This window comes from Furipterus horrens, unplaced genomic scaffold, assembly GCF_987537825.1.
Source record: "Furipterus horrens unplaced genomic scaffold, mFurHor1.1.pri manual_scaffold_1, whole genome shotgun sequence".
NCBI lineage: Eukaryota > Metazoa > Chordata > Mammalia > Chiroptera > Furipteridae > Furipterus > Furipterus horrens.
Window position 1 is genome coordinate 89,704,679 of NW_028327171.1, and position 22,458 is coordinate 89,727,136.

The window sequence follows — 22,458 nt, forward strand, 5'->3', positions numbered from 1 at the left end:
TTCTCAAGGGCAGAGATTTCAAAATAATTGATTTTTACTATATGACAAAAATGTATATTTTAATTATGGTTTATAGCATGAACCATTAAACAATCTTGAGAACACTATTTTGAATATATTGTATCACCTGCAATTCAGTGAATCTTATAGCCTGTAATAAAAATTTAAATACCTGTAGTTGTAGATTACACTGTGTTAGGCACCAGAAATTTTGATCAACTCTGCTAATTTCAGTATAGATGAAGGAGCTAAAATTAACTCAAGAAAAAACATTTCAAGCCTCTTAACCTCAGTTTCCTTATCTGTATAGTCAAGGTAATTCCTACTTTATACATTTATTGTGAAGCCAAAGCCAGACAATGCCAATACAAGTACTCTGGAAATTGCAAGGAATAATGAAAATATAAGATGGTTATTACTGTCCTTTGGCTCAGTTTTGATAACATGGCAATTAATTGTGATTATTTCATGAGCAATATGAAATGTGAGGCTAATTTGTGGGCTTAAATTATCTGTATGTGTAATTTGATTTATTTCTATGGCAATGCCCCAGGTTATATCTTTCATAGGACCACTAAAAGCAAACATATTTAGCTAGCAACAAACTCAGTTGCCCTTTGCTGCCTATTTAGGCATTCTGCAAAGTGATTTGTTTTGCCTTTTGCAAATGTGTTATAGAGTCTCCACTGAAAATTAATTGTCAATGAAAATAATAAATGTGCAATGACAGCAAATTTATTCAGAATCTTTGGCTTCAGTAGTTAATTCAAGCCTATTCAATTTGAATGTTTTCCTTTGAGGCCATGATTATAAGATTTTTTTATAACTAAAGGACATCCCTAAAGTTAATAACCAGATGTCTAATTTTGTAGTATTAGGACCTAGATTATTTATGCAGATTATCTTTATGAATTTGTGACTGACAAAGGCAAAACTAAGTAGATGACTTTGAAAAATTCTTTGGAGCTCCAAGTTTCACCTGTAACTGTGCTAGAAGGACAGACTCTTTACTGCTTTCATATAAAGCTTGTATTTAGATTTATAACTGATTCTAATTGCATTTGTTCATATAAAAAGTCACCTGCAAGGAGACTTCCGGCCAAGATGGAGACCTAGACTGACGCACTCCATCTCCCGCCACAACTAAGAAGGAATACAACTACCGCAAAACCGGAAATAACCAGAAGTTCCAGAAAATAAATGGAAGTCCAATGTATGAAGTTATAAAGAAGTGGTGCTCATCTGGACGAGTAGGAGGCGTGAAGCCAGGACAGAGGGTCAAGCTGTGCTGGCGACGGCTGTGGGACAGTGGTAAGCAGAGACACCCATATCAAAGGGGAGGTGAGAACTGCCTGGGGAGCACCCCCGGCTGCAGACCAGATCTGTCAGCTTGTGATTCCAATGGTGGGGAAGGCAGATCTCCATTGCCTTGGACTATGAGGCCCGGAGGGGGTGGGGATGGAGGAGGAGGCTCCCGGTCTCTCAGCAGGGAGTGAATAGCAGGACTCCATCTTGGACTCCCACCCCCACACAAAACATCACAGTGTGGTGAGAAGGGTCGCCCAGTAGTGAAAAGTGCACAGGGCTCTGCCCCATATAGTGTAGGAGGTGTGACATCCCCGCCCAGGAGGCAAAGGTAAACACAAAACTGTCAGGATGGCACAGATCATGATAGAGATCCCGGTGATGCAGCTGACCAGACAGCAAATATCTAATCTAACGAAGCAGCAGATAGGAAATCTTTCTGAGGCACAGTTCAGAACTTTGGTTATAAAAATGCTTACAGACCTAACAACAGATCTAAAAACAAGACAGGGAAGGAATGAAGGCTAGACCTGCTGAAATGAATGAAAACACATATGAAACTAGTGGTGAGGGAAAGAAAACCAGGGATCAAATCAACAAATCAGAACATAGAGAAGGAACAAACAGTCAGCCAGTGCAGAAAGAGAAAATGAAAAGTGATAAAAATGAGGAGAGGCTCAGAAACCTATGGGGCAGCTATAAGCGGGCCAACATCTGAATCATAGGGTTGCCAGAAGGTGAAGAAGAACAAAAAATTGAAAAATTATGTGAACAAATAATGAAGCAGAACTTCCCTAACTTGGAGAAGGAAATAGACTTACAAGTCCAGGAAGCACAGAGAGTTCCAAAAAAACTGGGCCCAGGGAGAACCACTCCAAGACACATTATAATCAAAATGTCAAAAAGTAAGGATAAAGAGACAATCTTAAAAGCAGCAAGAGAGAGAAGAGAATTACATACAAAGGGGTCCCAATAAGACTATAAGCTGATTTCTCAAAAGAAACTCTGCAGGCAAGAAGGGACTGGCAAGAAATATTCAAAGTAATGAAAAGCAAAAATCTACAACCACAATTACTCTATCCAGTGAAGCTGTCATTCAGAACATAAGGGCAGAGAAAGTGCTTCCAGGACAAAGTAAAACCAAAGAAGTTCATCAGTTCCAAACTATTGTTATATGAAGTGTTAAAGGGACTTATTTAGGAGAAAGAGGATCAAAACTATGAACATTAAAATGAAAACTGTATCACAACAACTAACAACAGAAGCTAGGAAATTGAAACAAAGGCAGACTAAGTAGGCAACGAGAGTGGGAAAAGAATTATAGGTATGGGGAACATTTTGGGGGGGAGGTCAGTGGGGAGGGGGAAGGGGGGAAGGGATGGAGATGGTACAGGAATTAAGAAGCATAGTAGGAGGGAGTGGAGTAGACAGGAGGGTGTCGAGAAGAACTATATGTACAATTAGTGGACATGGACTAAGGAGGGGGACAACTTGGGGGAGGGGTCACTGGGTGGAGGGGAACAAAGGAAAAATAAATTGAGACAACTCTATCAGCATAAAAAAACAAACAAACAAACAAAAAAACCTGTCAGCTGCAATGAGATTGCTATTCAAGTTGGCACTGGCTCTTGTATAGAATATTTCCCCTGCTCCTCCTCCAAAAATCACGACAAAGGTAGATAATATATTACATATTTATTACAACACATGGCTACAACGAAAAGCAGGATAAACATCTCTAAAGACCAAAAGAAGAATAAAAACACTGATACTAAATGTGGCTTCATTCATGGGTCTTTTGAGTTCCAGAACAAGAAACAAGCAGAAGTGGCCTTGTATTCAACTCCTAAGGAAAAATGTGGGTGGAAGAACAGAACTAGGTTCAGTGTGTAAAAAAGGAAACCAGGCCAGGGCACTTCTGGTACCAGGCAAATATCAAGTTGTTTCCTACAGGGTTCAGAGGAAGCACAAATTGTTGCTCCCTCAAAGCTGGGCCAAAGCCCCAACTAGTTGAGTAATATTTTCTTAATATCCTTCATATTCTTGCATTATGAGAGGTCTGGTTACTAGTAAAAGGGCAAGACAGGCAAAGACAACTGTAAAACATATGGAGAAGTGAGAAAGGAGGGATTAAGCAAAATAAACACATAAATGAGGGAAGACCCATTGAAGAATGCAAACTAAAATTTCAAAGCATACAAAGAGAGCAAAACTAATAATGAAAGATAGTCATCAAACAGATTAATATGGTAGCATAATTATATTTGAGTAATTTGAAAAAAAACTTAATATATATTTTTAAAATCTTAAAATATAGAAAAGAAGGAAAGAACAAATGATTATAATACTAAAAAGACTATTAAGAAATAAAAAAATATGTGGCTATATAAAAGTACTGGGAAGAAATCCTAGAAAGAAAAACGTAGCCCTTGACATTATACAACAATAACCAAAAACCCTGCATAAACTGGATGGATGAACATCAGGCTGGAAGAACTGAAGAGAAGATAAATGAATTAGAAAGAGTACTGAGGCTTTGAGGTAGAAGATATAGAAGAAAGATACAGAAAGGGAGACTAAGGGATTAAAGTTATAATAGACTTGCAGAATGGTCTGACTTAAATTTCTTTTCCCATTAAATTTTCAGAAGAAGTGAAGATGTCAATATTTGATAACCAGACTGAAGTACTGAATCTTTAGAAAATATATATATACAAAGCTAAGCAAGATAAAGGTAAACAATTCTGCACCTTGACAAACACAGTACAACTGTGAAATGTCAAAGCTAAAGAGAAAATCTTGAAACTTTCCTGGGAGAAAAGCAAATTATCTGATAATTAGAATGAGAAGCAATAGAGGTCAGAAGACAGTGGAGTGATTGCTTCGAAGTGTTGGGGAAAAGACACCAAACTACAGTTATATGCAACCTAAACTATCATTCAAAAGTACGAATGCTAGGAATATACAAGGATGGAGTCTCAATTGCTCTCCCTCCAACCTGTCTCCTAGTCCACACTTCTTGTCTCCTTCCGTGGTGTCCTTGCCAAGCTCCCCAGTCTTGCTGGAGTCCAAACTGAATTTCTGGACTTGCACACATTACAGACCGTGGCCGATTTGTACCTACTACCCTCACTTCCAAACATGGATGTATTGCTGCGCTGTTGGGTTATACATCTTGGAGCTGTGGGTTCCATTCTTCATTCTATGAACCTTGGCCAATGGGAAATGGGAGATGAGAGAAAGTTGGGCACATACATTTTTCTTTTTCTCCCCCTTTCATGGACTGCTCCGATGTATGTTTTCTCTTTGCAAACTTTCCAGAGAAGCCTCACATAATGAGTGAATCTACTGCTGAATGGCCTACATTGTCTCTTTATAAAGCGTACTGCCGAGCGGGGCCGAGCCCAGGGCGCGGGGCAGGCATGGGGGACCTGCCAGCCTAGCACTAATGTGTCACTTTGTGTCTTCCTCACTCCGTCCCCGGTGACCCTGCAGGAAGGCCTGGACAACAGCCCCTACTTCCTCCCTCCCAGAGGAGGGCTGTGGACTTAAAACAATACATGCAGAACTTCAAAGTGATGCTGCTTTGCAGGTGGACATTTCTGATGCTCAGTGAAAGAGATAAAGTAAAATTCACTATTCACAAGAAGAGTTCATTGCCAAATTTTAAACAAAGTGAGTTTTTCATATATTGACAACATGAGGAACTTATCTGGCTTCATGATTCCTTTGTTGAAAATGAAGACTGCTGATTACAATCCCTTCAGCACCACGAAGACCTGATTTTGATGCGTCAAGGGAAAAACTACAGAAGCTTGGAGAAGGAGGAGGGTCCATGACGAAGGAGGAATTCACAAAGATGAAACAGGAACTGGAAGCTGAATATTTGGCAATATTCAAGAAGATTGTTGCAAGGCATGAAGTATTCCTGTGTCATGTGACAGCATATCCTATTTTGAGAAAAGATTTAAATTTCCATGTCTTCTTGGAATATAATCAAGATTGGAGTGTGCAAGAAAAACATAAAAGAGAAACGTGAAGATTTCTTTAAGAAGATGGTTAAAGCAGCGGGTGGAGTAATTGTTTCAGGAGTAAAGGATGTAGATGATTTCTTTGAGAATGAATGAAGATCCCTTTCAGAATATCATAACTGAGTTAAGGATGCATCTCTTAAATCTGATAGGATGACAAGATCCCACAAAAGTGCTGCAGACGATTACAATAGAATTGGTTTTTTATTATATGCTTTAGGAACTCAGGATTCTACAGCTACGTGCAAGTTTTTTCTCAAAATTTCAGAACGGTTTGATAAAATGAGAAAATAGAAAAAAGAGTGTCTGCTGATGAGGACCTCAAACTTTCTGACCTTTTAAAATATAACTTAAGAGAATCTCAAGCTGCTGAGGATCTCCTCTATTGAAGATCTAGGTCACTGGTGGATTATGAAAATGCTAATAACACACTGGATAAACAAGAGCAAAAAATAAAGATGTTCTATAGGTTGAAATGTTCCAAAAATTGTATTATCAGAAATTTGAAAAAATATTGGAATCTTCAAAACAATAACTCATAGATTTTAAGACAAAAAGAGCTGACACAGTCAGAAGAAAGTGGAACTAGCAGAGTTTAAAACGGAAGCATGCAAAGGGTAACGTACAGTTGCTGCAGAACTGCCTGGCAGTGTTCAATGGAGACACAGAAGCCACACTCCATCCTCCGTTGAAAAAGGGCTGCCTTCCTTCAGACTTTATTTCTGTTTTCCTAAAGATGTTAGGCATTTACTCTTCACTGGAAGAAAAAGAAACAGCTGACAAAGTGCATCTCCTCTCCTGCCTGAGAAAGTGTGGGGTGCTGCCGTCCACAGGGCCTGTGGTCAACGCTGCGCGCCTGCACCTGCTGTTACCCGGGGCAGTCGTCACCCCTGTGCGCCTCCTTTCCAAAAGCCCGAAGTTCAGTTTTTTTTATAGTAGCCTCTAGATCTGTGTTTATTTTATGAATAGTATTCTTTATGGCTCCCAATCTTGTTTACCTTTAAGTGATTTCTGAAGTTTAATCCTTTCAGAACATATTCTTCAAACAAGATAAAGATTGCCATTTCCTTCTGTTCATTCATGTATTCAGGTAAAGCATCTTAATCAGACTTATTTTTAATTAATGAATATTTCTTAGAAGTTTTGGGACCAACTTTATGTAATCTCTCTAAGTATGATTTCTGAAGAAAAGCAAATGCATAACTATGTTTGCCTTCAATTTGTAGATGAAACCAGCTGTTGTCAAATAAACAGCGATAACAGTAAAAAAAAAAAAAGTGTAGTGCTTAGCACTGTTTCTTATTACATTATTTGCATCTTTCTTTGCCTCATCTCTCTTAATGTTTTCATCTTCACTGCCTTGGACTTGCACCTTCTAATAAAGCATAAATACTTTAATCCCTTCTCAGGCTTTATTTTCTGGAAGTTTGAAACAAAGACAAATAGTTAATAACTGTGAATATATACTGTGGAGACCAAAGGGAAATCAATATGAAACTTCTAAGGTAAAATAAAGAAGACACTGTATTCTATTCTGGTGAACCCTTCATTTCTGAATATGTGCTTAAGAAAAATGATGTACAATCAATGCTTAATGAGCCACAAGATAATATCTTTTTTCTGCTTCCTTTACTAGTGGATGCTCTTTGATATTTTTTATCTGCAATTACATTTTTTTTACATCTTTAAAAAGTTACCTTTATTTTCTCAGCTTTCAAGTTTAGGCAAATGAAAGGGGCATAATTTCTATATTTAAAAAATAACTTTTAAAATGAAGTAATTGGTCAATGATCACCAATAATTTTTATCATTTTAAAACAAAAAAAGTAATCTGCAAGCAAAGTATATGATTTATTATAGAATCTTCTGGTATTTTACTGGCTATGTGTGATATGTGTGAAGTATGCAAATATAGTCTGGTACATTTATTTATAAAATATACTAATAATTATATAAATTACATGATTCCATCACAATATGCATCTAAAATACTACTTTCCATCAATACAGTACCTTCCTTCCTTCCCAAAATTTGTAATTTAAAAGGCTTGAAATATATGAACATACTAAATACAAGAATGCAGGTATTTAGTATGTTCCTAGCATTTATCAATATACTAAAAATTTTAATATTAAGATCTCACACCATTTTCTACAGAAGTACACAGTTACAATTACAAGTTGAGTTTACTAGCAACCAGATGAAAGTGTTATACAACAAACATAGTGATCCAGTACTTTATAGTAACAAAAAGTATGGAACTACATTACAAATCTTAGTATTCTCATTTCCATGTACTAGTTTTATAGTTTAATGTAATTGTGGTTTTGGAGGTCATTTGGATTCCTTTTTCTTTTTGCTGTTCTGATTGGGTGTCTTTTGCTTCCTTATATTCCAAATTGCTGATTTCATTCTTGGCTTCCTCTACTCTACTGTTGATTCCCTATAAATTATTCTTCATTTTAATTAGTGTATGCTTCACTTCTGACTGATTATTTTTTATGCTGTTGAGGTCCTCAAAGTTCATTGAGCATCCTAATAACTGGTATTTTGAACTCTGCATATAGTAGATTGCTTGACTCCATTTTCTTTAGTTTTTTTTTTTTTTTTTCCTAGAGTTTTGTTCTGTTCTTTCATTTGGGACATGTTTCTTTGTGTCCACATTATGGCAGTTTCCCCGTGTACTAGAGCTGCTATGTCTCCCAGGTTGGTAGAGTGGTCTAATGTAGTAGGTGTTCTGGAGGGTCCAGTGGCATAGTGTCTTGGATCATCCAAGCTGGGCACTTGAGGTGCACCCCCTGTGTGGGCTGAGTACACCCTCCTTTTGTATTTGAGCCTTGATTGTGGTTGGCACATCAATGGGAGGGATTTACCCCCCAGGCTGATCAGCTGCAAGACTGATGTGAGCACTGACCACAAATCTCTGACCAATCATGAATCATCAGCTGTGCAGGCACCCACCCTACAGAGCAGGACTTACTTCAGCAGGGCTCTGGTGTCCTCTCAGTCCACCCCTTGAGTGTGTCAGTTGTGGAGGTGATTGGGTGGTGCTTCAACATTGTCTGAAGCTGTCCCCTGGATGTGCTGGCTCTAAGGCCTCTTGGGAGGTGCAGTCCAAGGTAGTCACTGCCTGTGTTCTGCCTGGGGGCACCCAGCATAAGCTTCAAAGCAATTTGCAGATGGCTTCTACTTGTACCAGACTTGGAGGTGCCCAGGGGAGGCCAAACTGTGAACCAAGGCTGGCCGCTACTATTGCCAGGCCTGGGGTTGCTTAGTGAGAGGTATGGGGCTTGATGAGGCCAGATGTTGCTTGTTTGAGAGAATTTATGAAAATCTGAAGCATGAGTCAAGACAAGTCATTTCGATGGAAAAGCCATGAAAACCGCTTGGGTGAGCCCAAAAGCTGGGTGGGAAGGGGCCTCAGGGAATCACCAGGGTGAGACAAATAGTGTGAGCCAGGCTGATGGAGTCTCAGCTGACACCTGCCTTCTAACTCTGTGTGGGGAGGGCTCCTCAAAGGGACAATGGCCACTGCCAGCATTTTTGTCTAGGAGAAAGTCCCTCCCCATTTATCTCTGGTGCTTTTCAAGCTGCTGCCCCAGTGCTGGAGCTGAGATGGAGTGACTTCAAGTAAGTCTGTGCTTAGGCCCTTTAAGGGGATCTGTCTGGGACTCCAGAAACCCTCCATTTCCCTCAACCTCAATCTCTACTAATTTTTACAACCAGAAGTTACGGGGACTTATCTTACTGGCACTAGAACTTTGGGCTGGGGGAGTCTGGTGTGGGCTTGGGATTCCTTTATCCTCAGGTATGGAACCTCCACAGCTGATATATCCATCCTGATTTTTATCTGATATACGTGGGCGTGGGACCAGCTATTCAGTGTCTCCATCCCTACTTTCAGTCTTGATGTGGTTTCTTCTTTAATTCTATAGTTGTAAGACTTCTATTCAGCAAGATTTCAGTTGACTCTGAATGATGGTTGTTCTGTAGAGTAGTTGTAATTTTGATGTGGTTGTGGGAGGAGGCAAGTGCCATGCTTATCTATGGCATTATCTTGACTGGAAGTCGGGAGTTATTACCACTATTATTATTATTACTATTATTATTTTTACTATTTATGCAACCTGATGTTATTTTACATTCAATGAGATTTGTCTATTAAATATACTATAATATAAAGGCTTAACATAGAAGTAGAAAGTAGACTTTTTAAATTCAATTTATTGGGGTGACATTGTTAATAAAAGCATATAGGTTTCAAGTGTATGCTTCTATAACACATCATCTGCATACTGCACCATGTGCTCACCACTCAAAGCCAAGTCTCCTTCCATCACCATTTATTTCCCCTTTGCCCTTTTGCACCTCTCCCCAACCCCCTTTCCCTCTGGCAACTACCATACTCTTGTCTGTGTCTGTTTTTTGTTTTTGTTTTCTTAATCCCTTCACCATTATTTGTTGTTTTTCTTAATAAAGTATAGTAAGAGTTTCACATAAAATGATCAATGCAAGGTTAGTCACTGGGGCCCTCTTCTCCCAGCTGCCAAACCAGCATAGATTTTGATATAGTCATTTGATGATTGAAGTTTTCATTTTCTTTGAGTCACACAAGCCAGTCAACTTTAACTACTTTGACCAGTACTATCCAGTAGAAATTTTGTTGGTGATGGATACAGTCTGTGCTGTTCAGTATAGAAGCCATTGCTACATATTGCTGTTGAACACTTGAAATGTGGCTAGTGAAACTTAAAAAATTTATTTCAAATGTAAATAAACCACATTTACCTAGTGGCTACCATATTGAACTGTACAGTACTAAACTGGCAGAAATAGTGTTTTTGTAAACTATTAAACCCAGCCTGAAGTTATTTATTCCAAGACCAGTTCTGAAGAGAGCCTCTTTTCTGCCATTTTTAGCATAAAACATGTCCTGAACTACAATTGAATGATGAGAAAAATCCCATATAGGTGGAAAAAAGTGATTGTGATAAAGCTCTATAAGCCTGACCCTTAGAATAAAATAATACTATTTGGTGGACATTTTCTTTTTAAAAACTTGCTGAAAAATTTTGTTGAGTACCTTTAGTTTATTACTGCGCTATCTGGTTCACTAAACTCTACTACACAAATTAAAATAATACAACTGACTAATCAAAACCTCCTAATCAATAGTTAATTATTTGTATATCTCAACAACAGTGTTAAAGTCATGTTTTAGGAAAGTCTTATATGGAATCTCCTTCCTCTTCCTTTTGCTCAAGGATCCTTTTATAAATACATTTTTAGTGTCATGCTCATTTCACTCAATTCACTTTTCTTTTCATATTTATACATTCACTAATGTGATTATTTGATTAAAATCTTGTCTCTTCTACCAGATTCCAGGCTCTGTATATCTAGAAGCATGACTCTTCTACTCAGCTGACACAGTGTCTGACATTTAATACGTGATCAATAAAGTATTGAATGTGTCAGCTAAGCTTACTCACAGTTTGTGGAAGAAAATTGCAATATATCTTGTTTCCTGGTATGTAAAATAATCTGAATGTTCCCCAAAGGTTCTTTGCAATAATAATACTTTGTCAGTTGACTATATTTTCATTTGCACCACTTTTCCTTTTACCTTATATAATAGGTAAACCAACTCTCTTCAAATCCACTGATAATTAATGAGAAATTTAAGGAATATAATCGAGATTAATTGGAAGATTTAATTAATTGGAAGGCATTTGGAAAACCGAATGCCTATTAAGCATTAGCTTTATAAAAGTTGGCCAAATAATTAGCTTCAGAACTTTGAAGTTTAGTAGTCATTTCTTGGTGGTGTTATTCTTCTGACCGTACTCTACCCACTCATGCTAGGAAGGGACCACAGACAAGGTTAATATTTTGTGAACTTTCCCTTTACCCATTTATACTTCCATGTTTTATCCTATTACATAGTGTTTTATCATTGAAATATTTTAAAGAACGAATACAGTTCTTTCCAAAAAGGTTTCTAAAATCTGTTGGAGTGAGTTACTGACTTTATATACTTTCATAGTTGAAGTCTCTCATTTCTTTTTCTTCTTCTAATATTTTTCATAATCATCTCAGTGGCTGAATGTACCTAAATATACTTCAAATCAATAAAATTAAGATTAGCTATGAATCTAAACATTTCAGGGTTATAATTTTACAAATATTTAAAAATGAGGCAAAATTGGCTACTTAGGTTAATATCTAAAATATTTTCTTTTCAAGTGTTGGTTGCCAGTAAGTCTCTTGAAATAACTTGCTGCAATCTATATTCAGATATTTCTCAACTATCTAAAAAGCTATTCTTCAATAAAGTTTCAATGAACAACATAGGGCTTGGGTATTAGGTAATCCTTAATAAGCTCAAAACATATTAAGGAAGATGTCATAAACTGTTAGGGGTCAACCCAGTATCAATTTTGCCTTTTTTTGATAATAATAGAGTAATCCTTTAAATAATAAATTATCTAGCAAAAGACTATATTTCTGTCCTTACTTCTAGCTAAGTGTGGTCATGGGTTTTTTTTCTTTTTGCCAATGATATGTATGCAGAAATATCTTGTGGGACTATCTGGAATGCTCTGTAAAAACATTGGAAGATGCATCCTTTACCATGATCATTCTCTCTCTTCCTGCAACCTGAAAATCAGGCATAATCAATAGCACTCCAGCTGGATTGCTTTACCCAGAAAAGCTATCATTTAGAGTTGAGAGGCAGATAAAGAGCTTCCCAGACAAGAAAAAACTAATGGAGCCCATCATCACCAAACCATTATTATATGAAATGGTAAAGAGACTTATTTAAGGGAAAAAATCAGAATTATAAACAACAAAATCGCAATATACATATCTAATGAAAGTTAAATCAAAAAGAAAACTAAGCTAACAAGAAGAACAGACACAATATCATGGATACAGAGAGCATTTTGATGTTTGCCAGTTTGGGGGGGGGGATAGGTGAAGAGGTGAGGGGATTAAGAAGTACAAATAGGTAGTTACAGAATAGCTATGAGGATGTAAAGTACTGTGTAGGAAATGGAGTAGCCAAAGAACTTATATGCATGACCCATGGACATGAACAATGGTGTGGCGATTGCCTGAGGGGACTGGTGGGTGCTGGGTGTAGGGGGGAAAGAGGGAAAAGTCAGGACAACTATAATAGCAAAATCAATAAAATATAATTTAAAGAAATAAGTAACATTTATAAACATAATATTGAGGCAAAAAGGCAGAAAAGAATAACTTTTGTATGACTGCATTTATACATGATTCAAAAACAGCCTAAACAAGTGTTTTGTGTGAGATATCCGAATAGTGTTTATATTTAGGGCAACATAGTAACAGCAAGAAGACAAAGGAAAAAAAAAAAGGTCATCTAAGGCTGTGGTAGTATTCTATTTTTGATTTGTGGTCTGGCTAAATAAGTATATTCACATTGTGAAAATTCTTTGAACTTTACACTTATGGTCTTTATTTAAGAGAAAAAAATATTCCACTTAATTTGATGTCTCTGAAATTAATGTTTCTTTTAGGTTAAACTGATTTGGCAACAAAAGTAAAATGTAACCAAGATATAAACAATTTAAGAATTAATATGGGACAAATAATTTTAAATTGCTTTGGGTTCTTAGATACATAATTATATTTTTTTCCCTCAAATTTGCTAGACTCAGGAGTGCCACATTGTTGAACACAATAATGATACCATTTTATTTCTTTTTCTAGACAAACATAAAAGCACTGTTGAATACAAGGGTATTAAATATTGTAATGGTTGTTTCAATGTAGCAAAGGGTTAGTTTTCCACTCATACTTTATCACTTCTCTAATTTAAGAAATAAGGCAAGGGAAATAATATAAGTGCAAATTTTCTAATGGCATCATAGTATTTTCAAAAACAAGTATTTGAGTAAGTACAGCATTCAGTGTCCTGTATTGGCCACATTTTATGTTAAATTACTAATCATTAGGTTGTTAAATAGATATATTTTTAGAAGCACTAAATTCCAAATCTTATGAATCTGGGCAGATAACACTTTTCTTATTCATGTCCTTCTTTATGGAATTGCCCTGTTATTAGTGATTTTACTTCCTTGGTTCACAAGAACTCTTATTGAACATTAAGTCACCAGAAAAATATTCTTAATCAATGCATGAGAGTGTGTGTGTGTTGGGAGGGGGGAAAGGAATTACTTTCTGCACAGTATATAAAAAAATGTTGCCTCCCAGCTATTACAATGACTGGGATGTATTAATCTTTGATTAAACCTGTACAAATAGACACAGACTAAGACCCCTGTGGAAAATAACTATAAAGCCAGACCATACAAAAAAGCAACTCTGGGATGACATAACTCTCTAAAGAAGAGTGCACAGAAATAAACATACCATGCTGCAGAGTGCATGCTCACAGGGAAGCTGGAGGTCTAAATTAGGTTTTTCTCTCTATGGCTTTTAGTCTGGTGCTAAGTGCAGCCTATGTGGTGAGCAGAGCTGTGGCAGAGCACACATGAAAAAACCAATAATCTTTATGGTTGGGGAATCAGAAACCTGAAGCCTGGAAATTATGAATGCTGAAGAGAGTAGGGGAATCCCAGAGGTAGTGAGTCAAACAATACATTCCTAAGTTCAGCTTACCCCATTCCTTTGACCCCTGAACTATGCATGTGGCACAAAGGCTAAGCAGTTGCACTAAATAATATATCCGAACAGAAAGAAGCTACTGCTCCAGAAACAGAAGAGGTAGTTTAGGCCAAGTCAAGAATACAGGAGTGGGCAAAAGTAGGTTAATAATAATAAATAAACAATATTACAAAAGTAAACTGTTCTTTGTTCTCAGAACTGTAAATGTACCTTTGCCCACCCCTGTAAAATAACAAAATTCAAAATATCTAGAATTTAACCTTGACAATGCAAAATTATCAGAGAAGCAAAACCAAAAAAAAAAAAAAAAAAAGCTTCAAGAAAAAAAATACATAAATGAGATGAGTACCAATCTCAAAATGCTCAAAATGAAACAGATGTTGGATCTAACAAAGATTTTAAAATGACTTTTATAACTGTCATTAATAAACTCAAAACTAAAAATGTTTACGATGAAGCAAAATACCTAAAATAAAATTTTAGAACTAAAAAAATATATTTTCTGAAATATATGGTTGGACATAGCAAAATGGATATACCAGACAAAAGAGTAAATGAACGTGGAGCCTGTCAAGATGAAGAGACAACTTCCAGCCAAGATGGAGACCTAGACTGACACACTCCGTCTCCCTCCACAACTAAAAAGGAATACAACTACCACCAAACCAGAAATAGCCAGAAGTTCCAGAAAATAAAGCTACATGGAAGTCCAACCTATGAAGTTATAAACAAGTGGTGCTTGTCTGGATGGGTAGGAGAGGAGAAGCCGGGTCAGAGAGGTCAAGCTGTACTGGCAGCAGCAGCTGCGGCGAAGGCAGTGGGACGGCAGTAAGCACAGGCACCCGTATTTAAGGGGAGGCGAGAAGCGCCTGGGAATCGCCCTTGGCTGCAGACCAAACCCCTTAACTTGTGATTCCAATGCTGGGGAAGGCTGACCCCCATTGCCTTGGACTGTGGGGCCCAGAGGGGGTGGGGATGGAGGAGGAGGCTTTTGGTCTCTCAGTGGAGTGAAAGGCAGGAATCCATCTTGGACCCCTGTCCCCACGCAAAACACCACAACGTGGTGAGAAGGGTCGCCAAGTTGTGACAAATGCATGGGACTCTGCCCCCTATAGCATAGGAGGTATGACAGCCCTGCCCAGGAAGCAAAGGTAAACACAAAACTGTCAGGATGGCACAGATCATGATAGAGATCCCAGTGACGCAGCTAACCAGACAGCAAATATCTAATCTAACGAAGCAGCAGATAGGAAATCTTTCTGAGGCACAGTTCAGAACTTTGGTTATAAAAATGTTTACAGACCTAACAGCAGATCTAAAAATAAGACAGGGAAGAAATGAAGGCTAGTCCTGCTGAAATGAATGAAAACACATACGAAACTAGTGGTGAGGGAAAGAAAACCAGGGATCAAATCAACAAATCAGAACATAGGGAAGGAATAAACAGTCAGCCAGTGCAGAAAGAGAAAACGAAAAGTGAGGAAAATGAGGAGAAGCTCAGAAACCTATGGGACAGCTATAAGCAGGCCAACATCTGAATCATAGGGCTGCCAGAAGGTGAAGAAGAACAAAAAATTGAAAAATTATGTGAACAAATAATGAAGCAGAACTTCCCTAACTTGGAGAAGGAAATAGACTTATAGGTCCAGGAAGCACAGAGAGTTCCAAAAAACTGGGCCCAGGGAGAACCACTCCAAGACACATTATAATCAAAATGTCAAAAGGTAAGGATAAAGAGACAATCTTAAAAGCAGCAAGAGAGAAGAAAAGAATTACATACAAAGGGATCCCAATAAGATTATCATCTGATTTCTCAAAAGAAACTCTGCAGGCAAGAAGGGACTGGCAAGAAATATTCAAAGTAATGAAAAGCAAAAACCTACAACCACAATTATTCTATCCAGTGAAGCTTTCATTCAGAATAGTAGGGCAGAGAAAGTGCTTCCAGGACAAAGCAAAACTAAAGAAGTTCATCAGTTCCAAACCATTGTTATATGAAGTGTTAAAGGGACTTGTTTAGGAGAAAGAGGATCAAAACTATGAACATTAAAAGGAAAACTGTACCACAACAACCAACAACAGAAGCTAGGTAATCAAAACAAAGGCAAACTAGGCAATGAGAGTGGGAAATGAATTATAGGTATGGGGAACATTTCTGGGGAGGTCAGCAGGGAGGGAGATGGTACAGGAATTAAGAAGCATAGTAGGAGGGAGAGGAGTAGACAGGAAGATGTTGAGAAGAACTATACGCACAACCAATGAACATGGACTAAGTGGGGGGGCCACTGGAGGGAAGGGGGTCACTGGGTGGAGGGGAAAAAAGGGAAAATAAATTGGGACAACTGTAACATCATAATCAATAAAGCATACTAAAAAAAGTATAAATGAACTTGAAAAAACAATAAAAATCAACTAAGGTAAAATATCAACAACAATGACAACAAATAGTCTTAATGACCTGTTTTCAGAAATCAGCAAACTATGGCCCATGGGCCAAATCAGCGTGCAAGTTTAAAATGTTTTGTACATTTTCAAAATATGGTTTAAGAGAAAAATAAAAAGCACTCATTTTCATAGTAACATTATTCATAATATCTGAAAGGTGGAAGCAACCCAAGTGTCCATGAATGGATGAATGAATAAACAAAGTATAATGCATGCATACAATGAAATAGCATTCTACCTTAAAAAGGAAGAAAATTCTGATAAATACTAAAACATCTTTGAAGCTTGAGGACATTACGTTAAGTGAAAAGGCAAATACTGTATGATTTTATTTAAATGAGGTACCTAGAGTAGTGAAATTTATAAAGACAAAAAGAATGGTGGTTGCTAGGGGCTAGGGGAAGGGGGAATATATGCACTTTAATGTGGCTCTATTTACTTTTTACACTACTTTCTGGTACTAAAATTTGTATTAACTTTCTGTTGCAGTCATCGAAAGTTACTGCAAACTTTGTGGCTTTAAATAACACAAGTTTATTATCTTATAGTTCTCTGTAGGTCAGAAATATGGCACGTGGCTCATTGAAATGAACTCAAGGTATCAACAAGGTGTATTTTTTTCTGAAACCTCTAGAAGAGAATCTCTTTCCTGATCATTTGGGTTGGTGGCAGAAATCAGTTCCTTGAGGTTGTGAGATTGAGCTCTCTGTTTTCTTTCTGGAGGCAAACTGAGGGCTGTTCCCAGAACTAGATGCCACCAGCTTTTGGCTCCTTTCCTTGAGCTTCAAACTCAACAATAGTGAGTTGTCTTTCTCATGTTGCATCTCTCTGACCCCTCCACTGTGGTTAGATCTCTTTCTCACACTTAGAGAGGTTCTCTGCTTTGAAGGATTTATGAGATGAGAATGGGCCCACCCAAATAATTCAGGATGATCACCCAGTCACATCTTCAAAGTCCTTTCAGCCATGCAAGATAACATATTCACTGGTTCTGAAAATTAGAAAATGGATATCTTTAAGGACCATTTTTCTGCCTACTGCATCAACCATTTCAATGATTATATTGATCATGAATGACCAAAACACTCCAATTAAAAGACAGAGATATGAATAAATATAAAACCCAATTATATATTGACTCTATGAGGAACACTTTAAATAAAAAAAAAAACACAAAGATATTTTGTATTTTGAATGTAAATAGAGATAAAAATGATATACCATGCAAACGTTAAGAATAAGAAGGCTGCCCTGACCAGTGTGGCTTGATTGGGTGTCTTCCTTCAAACTGAAAGGTCACCAGTTTGATTCCTAGTCAGGGCACATTCCTGGGTTGCAGGTTTGGTATTTGTTGGGGGTGAGTATGAGAGGCAATGTTTTCATGTTTCTCACACAAATTATTCTCTCTCTCTCTTTCTCTTTTCTTTCCCCTCACCCTTAAAATAAGTAAATTATACCTTAAAAAAAAAGAATGAGGAGGTTGGAGTGGCTATATTTATGCCAAATAAAATAGATTACAAACAAAAAATATTACAAGAGATAAAGATAAATCCTTCATGAAGATAAATTAGTCAAGTCATCAGGAAGATATAGTAATTGCAAATAGAGTTTTAAGTGATATGAAGCAAAAATTTACATAATTAATAGACAATTACACAGTCATCATTAGAGATTTAAAAACAACTTTCTCAGCATTTAATAGGACTAGAAGGAAAAAATATCAATATAGACAGAAGATCTGAACAGTACTATGAAGCATCTTGACTTAATTTATATTTAATAAATCAGACAACTGCAGAATACATTATTTTCAAGTGCAATGATACTTTTAGCAGAATAGACCATATTCTGGGCTATAAAAGAGTCTCAATAAATTTTTACAACACCTGTACAGATTATTTTTAACAAAAAGTAATAAAGGAAAAAAATAAGAAAGCAGTGGCACATGAGTTATCAAGAAAAAGAGCCACCACTATCTTCTTTTCGGTAACAGTAGGGTTCTTTTGTGTGTGTGTGTGTGTGTGTGTGTGTGTGTGTGTGTGTGTTTCCACAAGAAGCAGTGCATTTTTTTTAATCAACAAAACTCTACAGTGAAGAAAGCTACAGGTGGGATATATGGGGTGGGAATGGGGGAAGCAAAGTATCTAACAGTAAACTGGATAATTTTGAATACATAGATTTACTTCTCTGTGTAAAATATTGAAGCCAATAAAAACTTTATTTTTGTAAAACATTGAAGCCAATAAAAACTTTTTTAAGTGCTTTTTTTTAAAAATAAAAATGCCTCAGAAGTTTTGACTTTTTAGCTGTAATACTCAAATAAAACTTTGACTTCTTAAAGACTACCACAATCAGTATCTCTCAATAGCTTTAAATTATTGGAAAAAACACCCAAATATCATCCAGAAATATTAAATCAAGACCTCTGTATTCCCATGTTTTCTGTGGTTAGTTGATAAGCTTATTTTCAATAAAAAAGGTTTTTAATGTATATATTTCTCAGTGCTGAAACATCTCATTGAAAACCAGTAACCTAAAATAAAATAATATAGATAGGAATATTTTGTGGAAATAAAATTGTTATATATTCTATTAATAAAGAGCAATATGCCATAACTTTTTTATAAATTCAATTCTAATACCTGTTTCTCTAGGATTTTAATCCAATATAATAACTAATAATTTCTCCTAAAAATGGAAGCAAACATTGCATTTCTGAAGGCACACATATTATATACTTTAATGGCACAATTTAATTATAAGGAAGTAGTAATTTAGTATTCTATTTATGAGATACCATCCTTCAGTGCTTAGGCTAGGATTCTCTTCCTCCAGAAATCCTTCTTAATTTCACCCAATATGATGGTTAATTTTATGTGTCAACTTAACTTGGCCACAGGTTGCCCAGACATTTGGTCAAATATTCTGGATGTGTTTGTGAGGGTGTTTCTGGATGAGATTAATATTTGAATGAGTAGAGCAGAATACAGCAGATTCTTGTCCAGATTGTGGGTAGGTCTCACCCAATCAATTTAAGACCTAAGTAGGACAAAAAAGTTGGGTAAGAAAGAACTTCTTCAGCCTGATTGATTGAATTGAGACATTGATCTTTTCCTGCCCTTGGACTGGAATTGCACCATTGGCTCTCCTGGATTCTAGCTTGCCAACTTCAGATTTTTGGACTTCTCAATCTCCATAACGATTTGAGTCAATTTCTTATTCATTCTCCACCTCTCTCCCTCTCTCACCCCCCACCCTCTCTCCTCTCTCTGTCTTTCTCCCCCTCCTTCCTATATCTATCTATCTATCTATCTATCTATCTATCTATCTATCATCTATTTATCTAGTGTTCTATTAATATTGTTTCTTTGAAGAACCCTAATATACCCACTATTTCTAGGTAGCTTCATCTATGAATTTATGCCCTTAGCTTCCTCTCCATCTCTCCATAGATTATATCCCTCTACATTACAATTGTATCTCAGTTTTAAATTCTGAGAAAGCAGGAGTAATGCCTCTCTTTGATATCATTTATCTATAATCCTTAGTTCAATGCCTGACCTAGTATACAATAAATAATATTTAATGAACAAATAAAAAAATAGAACAAGTTTCCAATGAGAGACATATATAGATTGCTTTCATAATGTAAGTCATTTCTTTGTGTATTTTAGCTATAATTGGCCCATAGGTAAGTTAAACCTAGGTTTGATTCTTAAGTCATTTAATCCTTCTGTTTACCTATGCAGCAATTTCTTATTTTCTGTTTACCTATTCAGTTTATAAATTTCTGAAGGAAAATAGCTTTTTAATACATATTACTCCTGGGGAAAAAAAAAAGGCATTCCAATGGATTTGAGCATTTTCATTTCCAGTTTAATATTTAAGCATTCAGGGCCTGAGTATGGAAAACAACCATCATGTAGAAGGGAAATGCTTCTTCTTTTATTCTATTCAGCCACTTGTTCAAACTGAGACAATCATATTCCCATAATATTAAAGGCAGAGATGGCTATAGGTAAATAATTATCATCGTTGAAAATTTCTGATCTCAATTCCAATTAGATCTCTTTCATAATTGCATTCATTGTCCTGGTGGAAATAATGAAATTTAACTTAGAAAATGTTTTGGGATATAGACATACATCAGTATTTTTTTTTCTTTTGTTGAGGTATGTGTACTAAGAAGAGAATGGAACTTTTATAAAGTAGGTCAACAATAGTTAAAATTACTGTTTTCTTCCTGTAAAAATGTTTTTAAAACAACACTTAAAGCCCAATGTCTTGGTTTTGAACACATCAATAGAAAATACAAACAAGAAACAGAAAGAATGGAGGGACTACAATTGATACCTCTTTACACAAAAGGGGTTATTTTTTTTTATATTGGCTTTAAAAAGTGGTACTCCCCCTCCCCTTACCCTTCAATGAAGAAGCCAATAATTCATTGTGTGTGAGCTGGAGCTGCAAGGAATTACTGAAAAAGAATTACACATGTATGTACATATATATATGAAAGTTTTATACCAAAAGAGAGAACACATTTCAAGTCAGACTTATCTGTATGCTTGGATTTAGGCACATGCATCTTTTACTGTGTACTGAATGAATGACAGTGAATACAATCCTGCATTGATGGTACCTTGCACCCAACCACATTATGAAAATATTTTTTGTATAGAAGTTGCTCAGTGTTCCATTCCTTTTATTCTCTACATTGTTGTATATAAATACCTAGTTTATAGGTATTTACAGCATGCCATTTTAGTAAGCCTCTGGAAAGTTGCTCATTTATGCACATGCTGTAGCAAGGGGAACAACCTGACATCCATTATGTTCCTCCATGCCAACAATGACATATCCCTATCAAAAGCTGATATGTCTGATTCTAAATTTTAAACTAAAGTTGTATGAAATAAGCTGTTCTTTTTTCCCAAAGACTGGAGACAATGTTTCCAGTTTGCATATAAAATTATCATTGATGCATTTTTAAAAGTTTCTTATGTAATACAATTTTTTTAAAAGCTCAATATTCACAACTAGTAGTTTTAAAAATGTTTTCTTCATTGTCCTTTTAAAAAGAGATGGCTTTATAGTCAGCTTTCTTCACTTAATACAGTATCATGAACAGTTTACCTTCTTGTTACATGCTTTTCTTTAATATCCTATTATAAGCATGAGCATACTTACCATAATCATTCCAGCTATTTACATTTTTCTTTCATAAAACACACTGTATAATAAGCTTATTTGTGTATATAAGTTAAGAAAGATACATTCTTAGGAATACAATGCTCTTTTAGTGACCTTCTTTCCTGAGTGTAAGAAATCAATTGTGTAGCCCAATTAAGTCACTTTCTTCCCAGGGCAGATAAATAAGAATGCAAGCCTTTCACACAACTACAAAACAGATTAATAACTCAGACTTGAGGTCAGTAAGCCCAGGTCTCAATTCTATTTCCAATACCTGTATGATCTTTGGGAAGTGATTTACCACCTACAGTTCTTAGTTTCCTCATCTTAAAACAGGAACAGTGACTTCTGGTTTCTGACCCAGCATGTAAGAAGCTTAGACACTGCTGCCCCATTCCAACACCAAGTAAAAAGCTGAAGAAGGTGAAAAATGAATCACTCTTCTTAGATCCATAAAAAAACTGATGTCACAGGGCAACTTGGAGAGTCTCACAGGAGGGCATGGAGAATCACCACTTAGCAGAGCAGACACCAAGGGACCCGGTGCCGCGCAGGAAAACCTGAACTGAGGAATTTCAGGATTCTCAGTGTGGGCAAGGCAGAGAGTTAAAAACTCCAGGAGATGCTGTAACTGTGGGGGGGGGGTACATTTCTGTGAGTTTACCTTCAGGAGCTCTTCCAGGTCAATCCAGAAAAATTCCCTCAAGCTTCTGGCAGGGAGAGGTAGAAAGGAACCATTTTGAAATACAATCAAACAGGACATTCTGTTCTTAACAAGCCATGCCTCCTAGAGAAATTATTTTACTAGAGCCTAATCTG

The 22,458-nt window shown here is 36.6% G+C and overlaps 1 pseudogene; it reads left to right on the plus strand.

The window, feature by feature from the left end:
• Nucleotides 1–3,776: 3,776 nt before the first annotated feature.
• On the plus strand, nt 3,777–6,282 carry LOC150021455 (sorting nexin-6-like; annotated as a pseudogene).
• The last annotated feature ends 16,176 nt before the right edge of the window (nt 6,283–22,458 follow it).